The 18,486-nt window shown below is 45.6% G+C and overlaps 2 protein-coding genes across 7 annotated transcripts in view; one reads left to right on the top strand and one right to left on the bottom strand.

Annotated features, from left to right (window-relative positions):
• MAP2K2 (mitogen-activated protein kinase kinase 2) overlaps positions 1–7,285 on the bottom strand; it is a 57,992-nt gene extending 50,707 nt beyond the window's left edge. The window contains exon 1 of one of the 3 annotated variants that reach the window (XM_056573925.1): positions 7,150–7,285. The gene's annotated coding sequence lies outside the window, so the exon portion shown is untranslated. Of the gene's footprint in view, positions 1–6,774; positions 6,795–7,019 lie in introns of those variants that run through there. The other 2 variants (XM_056573916.1, XM_056573935.1) reach the window with 2 other exon arrangements.
• The window catches only part of CREB3L3 (cAMP responsive element binding protein 3 like 3), a 104,040-nt gene continuing 92,359 nt past the window's right edge, over positions 6,806–18,486 (top strand). For 2 of the 4 annotated variants that reach the window (XM_056573856.1, XM_056573889.1), the window contains exon 1: positions 6,806–6,926. The gene's annotated coding sequence lies outside the window, so the exon portion shown is untranslated. Of the gene's footprint in view, positions 6,927–7,270; positions 7,320–18,486 lie in introns of those variants that run through there. The other 2 variants (XM_056573899.1, XM_056573865.1) reach the window with 2 other exon arrangements.

The following is an 18,486-nucleotide window of genomic DNA, read 5'->3' on the forward strand; positions in this document are numbered from 1 at the left end:
ATTAGCCACGGGTCCTGGCTGCTGGTAGCAGTCAGGACCACCCAGCTATGACGCGGTGTAAGCTTGTGGCCCCGCATCATAGAAGAGGAGCAGGACGAGGGCATACAGGTACACCCTTGGTCCGTAAGGTGTTAATATATCCCCATCAGACCGTCTGGCTCCATTCACTCCTCGTGAACGGAATCTGTGTTGGAGGCCTCATAAGAAGCCCCAATGCAGATGTGAACCTAGCCCAACATGTTTCACCTGTAAAGACCACATGTCAGTAACACTGTGAAAATGTAGCTATCTGTGGTAAAACACAAGTGCTCTCTGTGCAAGAGGAAAACTGGAGTGATTTTTCCATAGCGGAACGGCTACAAACAAATCTATTAGAGCTCATTCACACATTAATATTTCTGATTGAAAATATTCCAGGCGGAGATTTCATCTATAGCGGGTGCCAGCAGAAAAAGTCAGTGCTAGGACTGCTCAGAAACACGCCATCTCTATAGGTGGCAACACACTCCAGAGTGGATTTTGCCCAAAGAAAGAATATGCTCATTCTGGGAGGGTTACCTAGTGTGAATGGTGGAGGAGAATCCCATTCCAGCTGTAGTTGAGTCAACCACAGTGCAGGGAATGCGAGAGTCATGAAACTGCATAAAATTATGTCAAGTAGCGCATAAGGAAAAAAAAGCTCCTAAAAGGGAAACCTACAGCCTGTTCAATCACACTAAACCCACTACACTGGGTTATAGAGCAGGTGAACAGCATAAAAACTAAGGGTAACTGTCAGAAATAGGTCCAGCGGATTAAAAGTTCTGCCTGCCGGTAGTTGCACTACTACAGTACTTCTGTGTGCAATGGAGGTGGGGAGCCAGCTTGCCAAGATTCTCTGCCTCTTCAATATACAGTGCTATGCCCACCCTTACATGCCATTTTCCTGACTTTCAAGTTCTAGAGACGCAAAAACCTGCTGGTGCGTAATCATGTCAGGGGAGAGCATGGCGCTGCATATTGAGGAGGCAGGGCAGCTTGGCAAGTAGGCCTCTCGCCTCCATTGCGCACAGAAGTGCTGTAGCAATGCAGCTACTAGGAGGCAGAACTTTTCATCCACTGGACCAATGTCTGTAAGTGGCCCTTTGTTTCAACCCCTTAAGGACCACAGGTTCTCTCATTTTCCTCCTCACCTTCAAAAAAATCATAACACTTTCAATTTTCCACCTACAGACCTATATGAGGGTTTGTTTTTTGCGCCACCAATTTTACTTTGTAATGACATCAATAATTTAACCAGAAAATCTACAGCGAAACCAGAAAAAAAAATATTTGTGGGGTTAAATTGAAAAAACTAAATGGCATTTTGTAACTTTTGAGGGCTTCCAATTCTATGCAGAGCACTTTTTTGTGAAAATGACACCTTATTAGAACTTCTCGGCAGTTGCGGACTTTATCCTGCATAAATGAGTTCAGCTTTCAGGTGCTCCGGTGGGCTGGAGACTCTTCTAGGACTGTATCCACCTTTTCCAGCCCACCGGAATACCTGAAAGCTGAACTCATTTATGCAGGATAAAGTCAGCATTTGCCGAGCCGAGAGGTTCATGAAAAATCGAATCACTGTAACTTCGCTCATCTCTACACCTTATCCTAATTCTGTAGGTTTAGGTTTGATTTTGTTTTACTTCTGTTAAACAATTATAACTTTATGCACAAAAATTAGTAGGTATAAACATTTCCTTTTCTGACTCCTATAACTTTTTTCTCCCCCGTATACAGGGATATATGAGGGCTAATTTTTTTGCGCCATGATCTGAAGTATTTATAGGTAGCATTTTTTGATTTGATGGGACTTTTTGATTTTGGTTTTTATAATTTTTTTTAGGATATACATAGTGATCAAAAATATGCCATTGAACGTGCGGTTTAATTAAATTAATTAACTTTAATTAAAGTTTGGCAATTTACGCACGCGGCGATACTACATATGTTTATTTTAAATATATATATATATATATATATATATATATATATATATATATATATTTTTTTTTTTTTTTTTTTTATATGGAATTTGGAAAAAGGGAGATGATTTAAACTTAACAAGGAAGGGATTAGTGTGTGTTTTTTTTAAACTTTTTTTATCACCATTAGATTCCTCATACAGATCAATGTGATTCCACAGAACTCCATTGATTTGTGTGCTCTGCGCGCAATTGATAACGCCTGGTCTAGCCAGGCTTTATCAATTACAGAGCACAGCAGCCACGGAGAGGAAGGGTAAGCCCTCCGGCTATCCCAGCAGTGGATCCACCCCACTGAACCCCCAGGTAGAGTTTAAAGGGGTACTACCGTGCTGACAACTTATTCCCCATCTTAAGAATAGGGGATAAGTTGCCTGATCGCGCAGGGTCACGCCACTGGGGACCGCCGCGATCTCGCACGCAGCACCCCACTCTCATCAGGCCCCAGAGCGAACATCCGCTACGGGTCTGATGACTGGGCCGGTGATCGTGACATCACAGCTCCGCCCCCGTGTGACGTCACGTCCCACCCCTCAAGGCAAGTCTATGGCAGGGGGCGAGACAGCTGTCTCGCCCCCTGCCATAGACTTACATTGAGGGGGCGGAGCGTGACGTCACAATACTCCGGCCCATGATCGGCAGTCATCAGACCGGGAGCGATGTTCGCTCCGGGGCCTGATGAGAGCGGGTTGCTGCGTGAGAGATCGCGGGGGTCCCCAGCGGCGGGACCCCGCACGATCAGGCAACTTATCTCCTATCCTTTAGATAGGGGATAAGTTGTTAGCACGGTAGTACCCCTTTAACCTCTTAAGGACTCAGGGCGTACCTGTACGCCCTGAGCCCGGTGTGAAAGACGGGGTCACGATAGGCGGGACCCTGGGCTAACAGCGTGCGGCACCGATCGTTGTGCCGCGCGCGGTTAACCCTTCAGACGCGGCGACCAAAATTGACCGTTGCGTCTGAAAACAAAAGTAAACACTTCCCGGCTGCTCAGTCGGGCTGACTAGGACTTCGCGATAAAATCGCGATGTTCGGATCAGCTGGGACGCAGGCGGAGGTCTCCTTACCTGTCTCTGCGGAGTCCAATCGTCGATTGATTGCTCCAAGCCTGAGCTACAGGCTTGAGCAATCAAGCCCCTATCTCACTGATCCGTGCAAAGCTATGGCTTTGCAGGGATCAGCATAGGAGATCAGTGTGTGCAGTATTATAGGTCCCTATGGGAGCTATAGCACTGCAATAGAAAAAAAAAAAAAAAAAGTTAACAAAGGTAATTTAACCCCTTCTCTAATAAAAGTTTCAATCACCCCCCTTTTCCCATTAAAAAAAAATAAAAATAAAAATGTGTAAATAAAAATTAACATGTGGTATCGCCGCGTGCGTAATTGTCCGAACTATAAAATGATATTTATTAAACCGCACGGTCAATGGCGTATGCGCAAAAAATTCCAAAGTCCAAAATAGCGTATTTTTGGTTATTTTTTATATCATAAAAAAAATTAATAAATGATCATAAAGTCCGAACACCACAAAAATGGTACCGATAAAAACTACAGAAAAGGGCGCAAATAATGAGCCCTCATACCGTCCCATACGCAGAAAAATAAAAAAGTTACAGGGGTCAGAAGATGACAATTTTAAACGTATACATTTTCCTGCATGTAATTATGATTTTTTTCAGAAGTGTGACAAAATCAAACCTACCGTATATACTCGAGTATAAGCCGACCCGAGTATAAGCCGAGGCCCCTAATTTCAACCCAAAATCCCAGGAAAAGTTATTGACTCGAGTATAAGCCTAGGGTGGGAAATACATCATCCCCCCCCCTGTCATCATCCAGACCCTCATCATCATCATCATCATCACCTGTCATCATCCCCTTGTCATCATCCCACCCCCCCCCCCCTTCATCATCCCCTTGTCATCATCCCACCCCCCCCTTCATCATCCCCTTGTCATCATCCCACCCCCCCTTCATCAGCCCCTTGTCATCATCCCCTTGTCATCATCCCACACCCCCCCTTCATCATCCCCTTATCATCCCACACCCCCCCCTTCATCATCATCCCCCCCCCCTTCATCATCCCCCCCCCCTTCATCATCATCCCCCCCTTCATCATCCCCTTGTCATCATCCCACCCCCCCTTCATCATTCCCTTGTCATCATCCCACCCCCCCCCCCCTTCATCATCCCCTTGTCATCATCCCCTTGTCATCATCCCACACCCCCCCCTTCATCATCCCCTTGTCATCATCCCACACCCCCCCTTTCATCATCCCCTTGTCATCATCCCACACCCCCCCTTCATCATCCCCTTGTCATCATCCGCCCTCAGTGGTCTTTAACCTGCGGACCTCCAGAGGTTTCAAAACTACAACTCCCAGCAAGTCCGGGCAGCAATCGGCTGTCGGGGTTGCTGGGAGTTGTAGTTTTGAAACCTCTGGAGGTCCGCAGGTTGAAGACCACTGCGGCCTTCAACATCATCCAGCCCCCTCTCACCCCCTTTAGTTCTGTACAGTACTCGCCTCCACTCGGCGCTGGTCCGGTGAGGAGGTCGTCCGGTGGGATAGTGGTTCCGGGCTGCTATATTCTCCGGGGGCGCCTCTTCTCCGTGCTTCGGGCCCAGAATAGAGGCGTTGCCTTGACGATGACGCAGAAGTACGTTGGTAATGAACGTACCTCTGCGTCGTCGTCAAGGCAACGTGGCTATTCTGGGGCCGGGCCCGAAGCGCTTAGAAGAGGCCTCCCCGGTGAAGATAGCAGCCCGGAACCACTATCCCACCGGACGACCTCCTCTCCGGACAGTCCTGCAGCACCGGACCAGCGCCGAGCGGAGGCGAGTACTGTACAGAACTAAAGGGGGTGAGAGGGGGCTGGATGATGCCGATGGCTGCCCGGGCTTGCTGGGAGTTGTAGTTTTGAAACCTCTGGAGGTCCGCAGGTTGAAGACCACTGCGGGTGGAGAGTTCACTCGAGTATAAGCCGAGGGGGGTGTTTTCAGCACGAAAAATCGTGCTGAAAAACTCAGCTTATACTCGAGTATATACGGTATATAAGTAGGGTATCATTTTAACCGTATGGACCTACAGAATAAAGATAAGGTGTAATTTTGACCAAAAAAAATGCACTGGGTAGAAACGGAATCCCCCAAATTTACAAAAGAAATTTTTTTTTTTCAATTTTGTGTCAATGATTTTTTTTTTTCCATTTCGCCATGGATTTTTTAAAATGACTAATGTCACTGCAAAGTAGAATTGGTGGCGCAAAAAATAAGCCATCATATGGATTTTTAGGTGCACAATTGAAAGTGTTATGATTTTTAGAAGGTGATGAGGAAAAAATTTAAATGCAAAAACGCTGAGTCCTTAAGGGGTTAAAGGTCCCTTCAGACGCCACTGTCAGCTTTGACAGCTGCGATCTAAAGGGTTAATAGCTGCCCGCGATGACCGCCACGTCGGCTATTAACGCCGGCCCTCAGCTACAAGAATCAGCTGGGGGGTGGCTGGTATGGCCCGGGCTTGAGTCGGGAGTCCGCGCCATACAGCTAATGGCACAAGGACGTGTATACATGTCCTTTGTTGCTAACAAGTTAAATAGGTACTCTGGTAGAAAAAGATTTTTATTTTTTTATATCAACTGATGCCAGAAAGTTAAACGGTTATTCCGCTCCCCAGCACCCGGAACATTGAGTTCCGAATGCTAAGTGCGGGCTTCCGTGTTCTCGCCCGCCCCTTCGTGACATCACGACCTTCCCCCTTAATGAAAGTCTATGGGAAGGGGGCGTGACGGCCATCACGCCCCCTCCCATATACTTGCATTGAGGGGGCGGGACGTGACTTCACCTGACGGGGCATGACATCACGAGGGGGTGGGCGTGAACACGGAAGCCCGCACACCGCGTTCGGGACTCAATGTTCTGGACGCTTGGTAGAGAAGTAACCCTTTAAACAAATCCTTCCAGTACTTATCAGCTTCTGTATACTAAAAGAGGAAGTTGTGCTGTTTTCTGTCTGACCACAGTGCTCTCTGCTGACACCCCTGTCCATGTGATATTGTTTGAATTCACAATATCACATACAGTATATCTGTAATTTAACCATCTCTTTTTTTTTTTTTTGACATGTTAGAAGTTTGGATCATTCTTTGTCTCCCACGTCTCTGGACCTTAACATATTACGTCTATTGGGTCAGCCAGTGAAGCAGAACAGAGAGTGTTGTGAGATTGTCATTTAAAAAACGGTGACACTTTAAGGGTAGGGTCACATATAGCGTATTTTGCTGCGTATTTTCATACCAATCGACATCAATGTGTAGGAATATATGCAACAGCAAAATATGGCACACGCGACTCTACCCAAAGACTATACCTGGCATAGAATATAGGATGTTTATAGTAGTTTTTGCTCCCCCTCTAATGGCAATGTTCACACCCTTTAGTCTTAAAATACAAAGCCTATGGGCCATTACAAGTCCAGGGCCTGTTTCACATTACGTTACTGATTAAATCCCAACAATTGATGTCTACTGGAACAATCATTCACTCCTAGCATTGCCAATACCTGTTGTACCCACTGCCCAACAGAAAACCAGAGCATTATTTGGATGAAGGGCTGACCTTTTAGGACTCGCTATTGGGGTTAGAGAGGAACATGGAGGGTCACCTGCCAGCTTTTAGTAAAAGGCTGTGGGGTTGACAGGAGGACATTAATATACAAATGTCCAGCAATAAGACGCCCAATGTGAACGGAGAAGTCACCACCTTGATACCAACCAGGAAACAGAGCTTGTATTGGTCATATGGGAAGTGACAGTGAGTCATGTCCAGGGTGAGCCTGGTGCCACAGCCTCATACCGCCTCTCCCTATACTACACGAGGTAATAGCGTCCATATTCCTCTCAGCCACATATTGTCAGACAGAACAGGTAACTGCACAGATTCACGCGCTCCTTCTAGAGAAATCTATGTGTAAGCTTCCATAACACCCAGCAGAAGACGGGGATAACTCTAGCGCTCACCCGGGCTGTGCTTCTACTTCCGTGTCAAGCCGCGTCCATAATCCGCAGACTAGATAAGGCCGCAACTCCAAGCCGTGGCTCAGAGGCCTGCTCGGTCCGGGCACAGCAGTGTACGGCCAAAGTTGGTTACCTGACGGTGTAGATGTGTGTTTCCATCACACTCGGGGGCGCGCACGCACTTCTGCTGCTGGGAACTACTTCCGGCTTCCCGGTCCTAGCGCCGGCAATTGTAATGGCGACCACGACCTACACAGAAACGTCAAAGGACTCGTTCTACGGATAGCATTTTCTAGCTCTAGTGTACGAATATCTGACTACGTAGACCCGTGCTTCCCAACCAGGGTGCCTCCAGCTGTTGCAAAACTACAACTCCCAGCATGCCCGGACAGCCAAAGGCTGTCCGGGCATGCTGGGAGTTGTAGTTTTGCAACAGCTGAAGGCACCCTGCTTGGGAAGCACTGGTCTAAGGCTGTCTGTACATGCTGGGAGTTGTAGTTTTGAAACAGCTGGAGGCACCCTGTTAGGGAAGCACTGACGTAGACGGTAGAATGACTGCAATATAAACAACGTCATATATAATCTAATGACCCCTCTGTTTACAGTAATGAAGATGGTGTGAGGTCACTCCACACTTCAGTGTAGCCAATACACAAATGACTGTTTTAGGGTATGTTCACACTACGGAATTCCAGCAAGCGTAAATCCGCGGTGTGAACTTAACATTAGTGTGAATGGGTCTCCGCGAGACCCATTCACATTGCGGAATTTCAGCAGTGGACAGTTCCGCACAGAGAATGAACATGTTCATTCTTTGCGCAGAAGTCCGCGAGCACTGTATAGCCGTCAATGGTGACGACTCAGTGCCGCACGGTCCTACCGCCGCCGCCGGCTGCCAAGCTGAATCTGAGAATCTGAGATTCCGTTCACACACTGTAGTGTGAACATACCCTTAGGGTGCATGCACACCACGTTTTTGCTCTAGTTAAAAACCGTACAGAACTGTATGCATTAACTTAAAGGAGAACTCCAGAACATAAAAATTGTCCCCCATACCTTCCTCCGCTCCACTGGGGCCTCCGGTAACCGCCTCCGGTCTCCGCCGCGATCCTCTTCCTGGGGGCCGGATGAGTCATACTGCGCTCAGCCAATCACCAGCCGCAGTGAAGTCCCAACTCGGCCGGTGGTAGGCTGAGCGGCAGTGTGACGTTTTCGGCCCCGGCCGCAGGTGCCGGTGTAGAATTTTGTGTCCTGAAGCGTTCTCACACTGCCGCTCAGCCTATCGCTGGCCGAGTCTGACTTCGCTGCGGCTGGTGATTGGCTGAGCGCAGTATGACTCATCTGACCACTGGGAGGTGGGTCGTGGCGGAGATCGGAGACGGTTACCGTAGGCCCCGGGGGAGCAGAGGAAGGTATGTACATCTTTATTTTTATTACTGCCAGCAGTATGTGGAACAATTTTTATGTTCCGGAGTTCTCCTTTAACATTGTAAACCATATGTCAAACACATCATCCAGTTGTGTGTCCGTTTTGCATCACATGTCCAGTTTTTTACCCATACCCAAAACAGTAGTCTACCATGTTTTTTGGTCCTGGTGAAAAACTGTATTAAACCGTATTGTTTTGTTTTTTTTAACATGGAAGTCAATGGGAATCGTAAAGAACTGTATGTGCATATGGTTCCATCAGGTTTTCACCAAACATTTTTTGACTTTGCACAGTTTTTTTTCTTGGAATTTCAATCAAACAAGTGAAACTTTATTCAAAATGGAGTGAACAGTTAACGTATACTTTTTTTCTTATAAAACCGATGCAAGCAGACATAATTTTTCAAACTGTATACGGTTTTCAAACGTATATGGGTTAAAATTTGTACACACGTTTTGATACAGTTTAATCCAATTTTGAGGAATCTGTTTTTCAGCAAAAAACGGAAATGGGAACTGTATTGCAAAAACGTGGTGTGCATGCACCCTTACTCACTCCCTGAACTCTATGCTACAGTTCACACTGCAGAGCTGTGGCCACAGGGGTTTCACTTAAATGTTTAATGACAGGTTTTCTACTTGACAGGCGTCTGCTTTGTTGAGAGGGTCACAGAAAATTTCTACTGAAATAACCAAATATACCAACTGCCATGTAACGGGAATAATGCAGTTTTTTTTTACCATGTGAAAATAAATCTCCCAGTATGATCTAAACCAGTGGTTCCCAACCTTTTTTGCCTGAGTACCCCTTGACAGCCCATTCCCCAATAATTGTACCCCATATTAGAGACATTTTGTTATGATTATAATATAATTCATATGCTTTACGTGACGTCTTCTCTAACCGGAGTTGTTTGCTTTTCTTTTCTTCACTATCTGGCCTAGACCGCCATTAAGATTTCTCCCATACAAGACTTCTCCACAGAACCAGCCAAACAAACATTTTAGGCTCCTTTCTGCAGTACAGTACCCACCTATTTACAAACTCCCCATGTTTATTGTCACACACAGTAATAGTACCCGCTTTGCATCCCCATAAAGTTGTTAGGGCCCCCTCTGTGCCCCCAAATATAGCTGTAGGCCCCCAAACTGCCCCCATATATAGTTGTACGCCACCATACTGTCCCTCTTTGGTGCTCCACTGCTCCTCTGATCTGGGGACCTATTGTTATGGCTCATAGCAGTAGGTCACCGGTCTGCAGGGGCAGAGGAGCTACTGCCCACAGCAGCCTAGTGCCCGCGCTTCCCCTTTGCTGTCTTCCTGCTCCGCTCCTTGGTGCAGCGACGTCGGGCTACCATTTCTTTCAAAGTGGTCCAGACCAGTAACCAGTGGCTGTGGCTACCATTACTGATTTTTTCAAGTACCCCCTGGAGAACTGCTAAGTACCCCTGGGGGTACTTGTACCCCAGGTTGAGAATGACTGATCTAAACCAGTGTTTCCCAACTAGGGGGCATCCAGCTGTTGCAAAACTACAACTCCCATCCTTCGGCTGTCCAGGCATGCTGGGAGTTGTACTTTTACAACAGCCGGAGGTATTCTGGTTGGGAAACACTGATCTAAACAGTGTTAAAGGTATGCTGAGAGTTGTTTCACCCATAATTACTTTATTACTTACAAGTGACTAGAGCACAGGTGTGACACATGCAGGCGAACACACAACATTAGGGTGGGTTCACACTACGTTTTGTCCCATACGGGAGCGCATACGGCAGGAGGGAGCTAAAACCTCGCGCTCCCGTATGTAACCGTATGCGCTCCCGTATGCCATTCACTTCAATGAGCCGACCGGAGTGAAACGTTCGGTCCGGTCGGCTCATTTTTGCGCCGTATGCGCTTTTACAACCGGACCTAAAACCGTGGTTGACCACGGTTTTAGGTCCGGTTGTAAAAGCGCATACGGCGCAAAAATGAGCCGACCGGACCGAACGTTTCACTCCGGTCGGCTCATTGAAGTGAATGGCATACGGGAGCGCATACGGTCACATACCTTTTACACTGCCGTTGTGCCCGTCAACAAACGTCCGTCAGGCACTTATGTTTTTTGTGCCTTAAAGGGGTATTCCAAGAAATATATCAACTGGCTCCAGAAAGTTAAACAGATTTGTAAATTACTTCTATTAAAAAATCTTAATCCTTTCAATAATTATCATCTGCTGAAGTTGAGTTGTTGTTTTCTGTCTGGCAACAGTGCTCTCTGCTGACATCTCTGCTTGTCTCAGGAACTGCACAGAGTATAAGAGGTTTGCTATGGGGATTTGCTTCTAAACTGGGCGGTTCCCGAGACACGTGTCATCAGAGAGCACTTAGACAGAAAAGAACAACTCAACTTCAGCAGCTCATAAGTACTGAAAGGATTAAGATTTTTTAATAGAAGTAATTTACAAATCTTTCACTTTCTGGAGCCAGTTGATATATAAAAAAAGTTTTTTTCCTAGATAACCCCTTTAACGGACCTTATTTTTGACGGCGCTCAACGGGTCCCATTCACGATTATGGGGTCCGTCAGGCGCTGCTGTTTTCTGACGGGAGTAGCAGGAGGAAAAAATGTTGCATGATGTATTTTCCCCCTACTATTCTCCCCGGGGCTCCCTGACGGCCGTCACACTGCCATGTCACAACGGCAGTGTAAAAGAAGCCTAACCCGTTCAGGACATCAGGCGCAGGTACACCCTTGTATCCTGGTACTTAAGGATAAAGGGCATACCTGTACGCCCTGAATCCTTTAGCAGGTTTGAAGTGTGCGTAGAAGCTGCTTTCGCTTTAGAGCAGTGAGTGTCTGCTACTATCAGTTGCCAGACACTCAGTTATAATGACTGGCAGCGGCGATCTCACCGCTGCTGGTCATTTAACCCTTTAGATGCCATTATCAATGCCGATCACAGGGTCTAAAGTGAAAATGAAAGTTGTCAGTAGCTCGGTGGAGCTTACAATATGATTGCAGGGGTTCCATGACCTAAATTGGCAGAGGAGGGTCTCCTTACCTGACTCTGATTGCCGATCCACTGACGTAGCTTGGTTTAGCCAGGCTATATCAGTGGATCGCTGATCATACTGTGTATTGCTATGCCATAGGCATAGCATTATACAGTAAATTCAATCTGATGATTGTATATAAAAGTCCCCTATGGGTACGCCCTTGCTCCCTGGTACTTAAGGACCAAGGGCGTACCTGTATGCCCATGGGAATTTTGGTCCCCGCCGGGCGCCAGGCGGGGACCGGACCGCGGTGCCTGCTGATCGATATCAGCAAATGTCGGGGTGCCGATTTGCGGCTTTTCTGTGTCATACGGGTCTCCGATGACCCGCAATATAAGGGGGATCGGGGTTGTCCAAGACACCCACGATCCCCTTGAAGGGGTGCCACCCCTCCTATCCCTGCTATTGGTCGTCTAGAAGCGACGACCAATAGCAGATCGGGGGCGGGGGGGGGGGGGTTTAACTTTTGGTTTCCCCCTTCTGCCCACCCACAATAGGCGGGGAAGAACGGGGAAACTGAAGGGGACCAGCGCCGAAGTCCACTTACCCATCGGCGGCAGCAGGTGACGATCGGCGGCAGAAGAGGACGGCGATGCGGCTCCCTGGATCCTACAGAAGCCGGTTAGTTGCCTAGGAACATCTGGAGGGCTACAGTTTGAGACCACTATACAGTGGTCTCTAAACTGTAGCCCTCCAGATGTTGCAAAACTACAACTCCCAGCATGCCCAGACAGCTGTTTGCTGTTTGGGTATGCTGGGATTTGTAGTTTTCTGGAGGGTCACAGTTTGGAGATCACTGTGCAGTGATCTCTAAACTATGGCCCTCTAGATCTTGCAAAACTACAACTCCTAGCATGCCCACACAGCAGTTTGCTGTCTGGGCATGCTGGGATTTGTAGTTCTGCAACATCTGGAGGGCCACAGTTTGGAGATCACTGTGTAATGGTCTTTAAACTGTGGCATTCCAGATGTTGCAAATCTGCAAATTCCAGCATGCCCAAACCGCAAACAGCTGTCTCGGCATGCTGGGAGTTGTAGTTGTGTACCTCCAGCTGTTGCATAACTACATCTCCCAGCATGCCCTTCGGCAATCGGTACATGCTGGGTATTCTAGTTTTGCAATAGCTGGAGGCACACTGGTTCGAAAATACTGAGTTAGGTAACAGAACCTGACTGAAGGTTTTCCAACCAGTGTGCCTCCAGCTGTTGCAAAAGTACAACTCCCAGCATACACGGTCTGTCAGTACATGCTGGGAGTTGTAGTTTTGAAACAGCTGGAGGTTTGCCCCCCCCCCCTCCCCATGTGAATTTGCAGGGTACATTCACATGGGCAAGTTTACAGTGAGTTTCCTGCTTCAAGTTTGAGCTGCGGCAAATTTATCGCCGCAGAGCAAACTCCTAGCGGGAAACTCACTGTAAACCGCCGCCAATGCCAATGTACCCTAAAAACACTACACTAACACATAATAAAGTGTAAAACACTACATATACACCCCCCTTACACTGTCCCCCCCAATAAAAATGTATCTTATGGCAATGTTTCCAAAGCGGAGCCTCCAGCTGTTGCAAAAGTACAACTCTGAGCATGCACGGTCAGTCAGTACATGCTCGGAGTTGTAGATTTGAAATAGAGTTGTAGTTGTGTACCTCCAGCTGTTGCATAACTACATCTTCCAGCATGCCCTTTGTCGATCAATACATGCTGGGAATTGTAGTTAAAAACACTACACTACACTAACACATAATAAAGGGTAAAACACTACATATACACCCCCTTACACTGTTCCCCCCCCCCAATAAAAATGAAAAACGTATCTTACAGCAGTGATTCCAAAACGGAGCCGTCAGCTGCACCCTGTTTGGGAATCACTGGCGTAGAATACCCCTATGTCCACCCCTAAGCAATCCCTAATTTAGTCCTCAAATGTGCATGGCTTTCTCTCACTTCAGAGCCCTCTCGTATTTCAAGGAAACAATTTAGGGCCATATGGGGTATTTCCGTACTCGGGAGAAATTGCACTACAAATTTTAGGGGGCTTTTTCTCCTTTTACCCCTTATGAAAAGGAAAAGTTGGGGGCTACACCAGCCTGTTAGTGAAAAAAAATAAAACAATTTACACTAACATGCTGGTGTTGCCCCATACTTTTTATTTTCACAAGCGGTAAAAGGAAAAAAAAGACCCCCAAAATTTGTAACGCAATTTCTCCTGAGTACAGAAATACCCCATATGTGGGCATAAAATGCTCTGCAGGCGCACAACACGGCTCAGGAGTGAGAGCGCACCAGGTACATTTGAGGCCTAAATTGGTGATTTGCATAGGGGTGGCTGATTTTACAGCGATTCTGACATAAACGCAAAAAAATAAATACCCACGTGTGACCCCATTTTGGAAACTACACCCCCAATGGAATGTAACAAGGGGTATAGTGAGCCTTCAGACCCCACAAGTGTTTGAATTTTCATTAAAGTGTTACCCTAAATTTTTCATTTTCACAAGGGAAAATAGGAAAAGAGACCCCAAAAGTTGTAACCCCATTTCTTCTGAGTAAGAACATACCCCATATGTGGATGTAAAAAGCTCTGCTGGCGACCTACAATGCTCAGAAGAGAAGGAGCGCCATTGGGCTTATGGAGAGAAAATTTGTCCGGAAGTGGAAGCCATGTGTGTTTACAAAGCCCACATAATGCCAGAACATATGACCCCATTTTGAGACACCCCCCAACATGTGACCCCATTTTGGAAACTACACCCCTCACGTAATGTAATAAGGGGTACAGTGAGCATATACGCCCCACAGAGGTCTAACAGATTTTTGGAACAGTGGTCCGTGAAAATGAAAAATTTTATTTTTCATTTGCACAGTCCACTGTTCCAAAGATCTGTCAGTACACCAGTGGGGTGTAAATACTCACTGCACCCCTTATTAAATTTTGTGAGGGGTATAGTTTCCAAACTGGGGTCACATGTGGGGAGGACCCACTGTTCTGGAACCACGGGGGGCTTTGTAAACGCACATGACCCCTGACTACCATCCAAATAAATTCTCTCTCTAAAAGCTCAATGGCGGTCCTCCTCTTCTGAGCATTGTAGTGCGCCAGCAGAGCACTTGACTTCCACTCATGGGGTATTACCATACTCAGAAGAAATGGGGTTACAAATTTTGGGGGTCATTTTCGCCTATTACCACTTGTAAAAATAAAAAATTTGGGGAAAAACCAGCATTTTAGTGAGAAATTCGTTTTTTTCATTTACACATCCAACTTTAACAAAAATTCATCAAACACTGGTGAGGTGTTAAGGCTCACTGTATCCCTTGTTATGTTCCTTGAGGGGTGTAGTTTCCAAAATAGTATGCCATGTGGGATTTTTTTTGCTGTTCTGGCACCATAGGGGCTTCCTAAATGCGACATGCCCCCCAAAAACCATTTCAGCAAAATTTGTTTTCCAAAAGCCAAATGTGACTCCTTCTCTTCTGAGCATTGTAGTTCGCCCGCTGAGCATTTTTTGTGATTTAACATGAGGTATTTTCATACTCAAAAGAGATGGGGTTATAAATTTTGGGGGGCATTTTCTCCCATTACCCTTTGTAAAAATGGTAAATTTGGGAAAAAACTGCATTTCAGTGAAAACATTTAATTTACATTATCCTATTTTAACGAAAAGTCGTCAAACACCTGTGGTGTGTTAAGGCTCACTGGACCCCTTGTTACGTGGACCCCTTGTTACGTGGACCCCTTGTTACGTGCCTTGAGGGGTGTAGTTTCCAAAATGGTATGCCATGTGGGGGGGGGGGGGGGGGGCGTTTCTGCTGTTCTGGCACCATAGGGGCTTCCTGAATGCGACATGCCCACCAAACACCATTTCAGCAAAATTCACTCTTCAAAATCCCAATGTCACTACTTGCTTTCTGAGCCCTCTAGTGCACCAACAGATTACTTTGCATCCACATATGATATGTTTACTTACTCAAGAGAAATGGGGTATAACATTTTGGGGGACATTTTCACCTATTACCCCTTGTGGAAATGAAAAATTTGGGGTAACATCGACATTTTAGTAAAAAAAATAAAAAAATTTATTTTCACGTCCAACTTCAACGCATAGTCATCAAACACCTGTGGTGTGTTAAGGCTCACTGTACCCCTTGTTACATTCCTTGAGGGGTGTAGTTTCCCAAATAGTGTGCCATGTGGGGTGTTTTTCACGGTTCTGGCACCATGGGGGCTTCCTAAATGAGACATGCCCCCCAAATACCATTTCAGAAAAATTTGCTTTCCAAAAGCCTAATGTCGCTCCCTCCCTTTTGAGCCCTCTAATGCACCCACAGATCACTTTACATCCACATATGAGGTATTTCCTTACTTGAGAGAAATGGGGTTTAAAATTTTGCGGGACATTTTCACCTATTACCCCTTGTGAAAATGAAAAATTTGGGGTAACATCAGCATTTTAGTAAAAAAAAAATAAAAAAAATTTCATTTTCACGTCCAAATTCAATGCAAAGTCATCAAACACCTGTGGGGTGTTAAGGCTCACTGTACCCCTTGTTATGTTCCTTGAGGGGTGAAGTTTCCCAAATAGTATGCCATGTGGTTTTTTTTCCGCTGTTCTGGTACCATAGGGGCTTCCTAAATGCAACATGCCCCCCAAAAACCATTTCAGCAAAATTCGCTCTCCAAAATCCCATTGTTGCTCCTTCTCTTCTGAGCCCTCTACTACGCCCACAAAGCACTTGACATCCACTTATGAGGTATTTCCTTGCTCGAAAGAAATTGGGTTACATATTTTGGGGGGCTTTTTCTCCTTTTACCCCTTGTAATAAAAAAAAATATGGGTCTACAAGAACATGTTAGTGTAAAAAATGAAGATTTAGAATTTTCTTCCACTTTGCTGCTATTCCTGTGAAACACCTAAAGGGTGAACAAACTTTCTGAATGTCATCTTGAATACGTTGAGGGGTGCAGTTTTCATGATTGAGTCCATTATGGGGTATTTCTAACATAAAGACCCTCAAATTCACTTCAAAACTGAACTGATCCTTGAAAAATTCAGATTTAGAAATTTACTTGAAGCATAAGAAAATTGCTGCTATACTTTGAAGCCCACTGATGTCTTCAAATAGTAAAAGCATCTCAACTTTATGATGCAAACACAAATTAGACAAATGTTATATGTGAATCAATGTACAATTTGCCAACATTTACGGCCATGACTGTATATTTTTTCTATAGGTCCATACAGTTACAAGGATACCCAGTTTTTACCCAGGTTTTATTTTATTTTACTACCGTACTTTAAAAAAAATCCTAACTACATACACCAAAATTAGTATGTTTAAAATGGTCATCTTCTGCATATTTTTCCGCATATGGGGCTATAAGAGGTCTCATTTTTTGCGCCGTGGTGTGTAGTTTTTATCGGTACCATTTTTGTTTTGATGGGTCTTTTTGATCGCTTTATATAAATTTTTTATGATATATGAAGTGACCAAAAATGCACTATTTTGGACTTTGGTAGTTTTTTTTTTTACTTTTTTTTTACTTTGCAATTTAACTAACCTTACATTTTAATAGTTGAGACATTTACACATCTGGCGATACCACATATGTGTCACGTACCTGGATGCCGATGTCACGGAGCAGGTAGTGGATCCTCTACCTGTTTGGCTGATGACTCGGATCGTATCAAGGAACGGAGTCTAAGGTGCCACTGGTCTTCACCAAAGCCCGCCTCAAGGCAGGATGGATTTGGTGCGGCAGGCGGCACCCAGGTCGCTAACCCCGATATGGCTCGACCACACAGGTACTGGACAAGGCGAGGTACAGGAGGATGAGACAGAGGTGTAGTCAACGTAGCAGAAGGTCAAGGCAGGGGGCAAAGGTTCATAGTCAAAAAATGTAGCAAGGAAGTTTGGTAACACGGGTAGGCAAAACAGGCAATGGGAACGTTTTGCGCACTGAAGCTCTGAAGATCTGGCAGGGATGTGTGGGAGGTGCAGGGATTTATAATGTAGTGTTGTAGTGTGCACTTACTAATTATGGGTGCACTGGTCCTGCAAATTTCAAAGCTCTGGCGCGCGCCCTAAGGGATGCGCTCGCCAAGGCTGAGATGAAGCAGCAGCAGGAGTGGACGTGGGTAAGTGAAGGGACGGAATTCGCATGTGTAATAATGTAAAATTATACATGAAAATAGTATTGTACACATAAAGAAAGGAAGGTGCAAAAAGGCATGGAAAGCCAAGACAACAGCTGAAATCTTTCAGTATTTAAAAAGCAATGCAGCCCCTTGTCAGTGCAAATTAATTCCAGCTGGTTCAGTCCCAAATGATGTCCTACAAAAAGGTGTCATTGCCAAGGTGTCACACAAGACACATCTCATTTTTTTTTCTTTTCATAATGACCTTGTAGATGGAGTACAGAATAGAAATTCAATATTTGCAGATGACACTTAACTGGGTAGGGTGATCACAGAGGAGGATAACAATATTACAGAGGGATCTGGGAAAGCTGGGAAAATTTAGTTTAATGTGTATAAAATTAAAGTTATGCACTTGGGCCGTAAAAACTAAATGTACAATTATGTGCTAAATAAAAAGAGATTAGGTATAACTTCTAATGAAGAGGGCTTTGGTGGACCGTAAGCTCAACTTTAGTGATCAGTGCCAAGCAGCTGCTGCCAAGGCTAACAAAGTCATAGGATGTATCAAGAAAGGCATAGAGGCTCGGGACAAGGACATAGTTTTGCTTCTGTATAAATCATTTGTCAGACCGTGCATGGAGTATTGAGTTAAATTTTGGGCCCTTGTACATAAGAAGGACATGACTGAACTGGAGAGGGTGCAGACACTGGTGCAATGATTTTTGTCACTCTAGACAAAAGCTATTTTTGCTGCCCTCCTTGACCTCACCTATTGGCTCTGCCCTTTGACACCCTCCACCCCTTACTACTGGCTGTAGTACTACACTCTGTAACAAACCCCCTCCTTATATAATCTCCATACT

Source organism: Hyla sarda, chromosome 1 (assembly GCF_029499605.1).
Source record: "Hyla sarda isolate aHylSar1 chromosome 1, aHylSar1.hap1, whole genome shotgun sequence".
In the NCBI taxonomy this organism is placed as follows: Eukaryota; Metazoa; Chordata; class Amphibia; order Anura; family Hylidae; genus Hyla; species Hyla sarda.